Below are 2,550 nucleotides of genomic sequence, written 5' to 3'. Positions count from 1 at the left end.
CGCTCTTTCTTTCTTTCCTTCTTTCCTTCTCTTTATTTTCCTCTTTCCTTCTCTTTCACTCTTTTATTCCTTCTCTCTACACACTCTCTTTCCTCCTTTTGTGGCCCAACTCTCTCTTCGCTCCCCCCCTCCGGGGAAGGGAAGGGGAGGCTTTTGAATATGCCTCTCCCCCTTTTGCTTCCCCTTCTGACATCACTTCCAGTGATGCCAGGAGCCGTTGCATATGCTAATGAGCTATTATGCTAATAGTCTAGTAGCTCATTAGCATACCATATGTTAATGAGCTCCTGCAGCTCTTTTTCTAGAGGACCACTCCCCCCCCCCATTGCCATTCCCATCTATTTAGAACGTAGTGTAAAACTGTTTTGCTGCACTTCCAGGAGAGAAGGTCTGTTAGTAGGGTTGTCAGCTCTGGGTTGGGAAATACCTGGTGATTTTGGGGGTGGGCCTTGAGAAGGATAGGGCTTGGGGAGGGGAGGGACCTCATCATCAGGGTATAATGCCATAAAGTCTACCCTCCAAAGCAGCTATTTTCTCTAGGGGAACTGATCTTAGTCATCTGGAGAGCAACTGTAATAGCAGGATATGTCCAGGTGCCACCTGGAGGTTGGCAACCCTATCTAGTAGGCTAGTTTTACAGCAAAATTAATCACCTAATGAGCAGAGGTGGTTTGGCTCTAGCATGTGTGTTGACTGATCCCCCAGTCCTTCCAAATCCTTTCCTTTCATCAGCAAAATCAAGCTGCTTTCTCACCTCCATAAGAACAGAGAGAGCAAAGGAAGGATCTTAAGCCTCATAAGATTTCAATGAGCTGCTACTCACCTCATTCTGAGGAAGTCAGATAATTGAACATGAGCCTCTGAGGATGTTTTCCATCAAGATAATGGCTAGGCTGAGACCTGATGGAAAACAATTGGAAATGATTTCTGACCATTCTATGGCCTGAGGCTGCCATGAGGAGACAGTAGCACTTGCATGCCAGCAACCTGACATAAATGGATTCACTTCGAGGGGATCTGAGAAGCCAGTTTGGAGTAAACATAATGGTAAATCTACTCTGCTCAACTGCCTGCCAATCTGGCTATTAAGTGTATCTAGAGGCTCCCCTTTTCACCCATCTTTAAACATATAACCCAGTAGAATATATTTTATCACCAAGCTCCTTGTTTTAATACTGCTTGGTAGGAAGCCATAAAATAGATTTATTGCTTCGTGTATCACTCAAATAGACACAAATTAGAGAGACCCATAACAGATTTATACTGATTCCATTAAACATTCCCTGTATGTCTCCTTAAGAAAAACAAAAATGACCCTTTATTCTAGTATATCACCTGGCTTTTCATATCTTCTTTTAAACCACAACAGAAAAATGAGTTGCGGCTTACAGGTTATAGCATGGTACATACATTTAACAGGGTTAGAATATGCAGTGCAGTTTAACAACATCTTTCTAGATGAAAAGTGATCCAATGTGCTATAATAATCAGAGAAGATACAGGCATCTGTGCTGGAGGATATTTGTAGTATGCTAAAATGCAGGGTAATGAAGCTCTTGAATTTTTGGAATCACTTCTATATGATTGAGCTTTTTGTTGTTGTTGTTCAGTCGCACAGTCGAGTCCGACTCTTCGCGACCCCATGGATCATCTTCCGCCAGGCCCTCCTGTCTTCCGCCGTCCTCTGAAGTTGGCTCAATTTCATGTTCATTGCATTGATGACACTGTCTAACCATCTCATCCTTTGCCGTCCCCGTCTTCTTTGACCTTCAATCTTTCCCAGCATCAGGGTCTTCTCCAGTGAGTGCTCCCTTCTCATTTGGTGGCCAAAGTATTTGAGCTTCAGTTTCATTATCTGGCCTTCCAGGGAACAGTCAGGGTTGAGTTCTTTTAGGATTGACTGATTTGATCTCCTGGCAGTCCAAGGGACTCTCAAGAGTCTTCTCCAGCACCATAGTTCAAAAGAATCTATTCTTCAGCGCTCGGCCTTCCTTATAGTCCAACTCTCGCAGCCATACATGACTACTGGGAATACCATTGCTTTGACCATGCGGACTTTTGTTGGCAGGGTGATGTCTCTACTTTTTATCATGCTGTTTAGGTTCGCCATCGCTTTCCTCCCAAGGAGCAGGCGTCTTTTAATTTCATGGCTGCAGTCACAGTCTGCGGTGATCTGGGATCCCAGGAACGTGAAGTCTGATGTTATCTGCAGGTCGTCTTGAAGAAACAGGCTCTGAAGAACTGCTCTTCCAAAAGCAGCATCAGTTTTAGCACAGTGCATCACCACCAGGAACTTCTCAAAGGCTGAAGTCAGTGAACCAATAGCAGACCTGCAGAGATATGTCACCAAGTATCTGGAGAAAGTGGCAGAATCAGGAGCCATAATGACCCTTTCACAGTACTAGCTTGCTTGATACGTTCGCATCAAACTTTAAAGCCAGGCATCTTTCCCGGCATTTGAAAGACATGTTTGCACTCACTGGAGAAAACCCTGATGCTGGGAAAGATTGAAGGTCAAAGAAGACGGGGACGGCAAAGGATGAGATGGTT

This window comes from Gekko japonicus, unplaced genomic scaffold, assembly GCF_001447785.1.
Source record: "Gekko japonicus isolate JY-2015 unplaced genomic scaffold, Gekko_japonicus_V1.1 scaffold473, whole genome shotgun sequence".
NCBI classification, from domain to species: domain Eukaryota; kingdom Metazoa; phylum Chordata; class Lepidosauria; order Squamata; family Gekkonidae; genus Gekko; species Gekko japonicus.
This window is presented reverse-complemented; position numbering follows the sequence as displayed.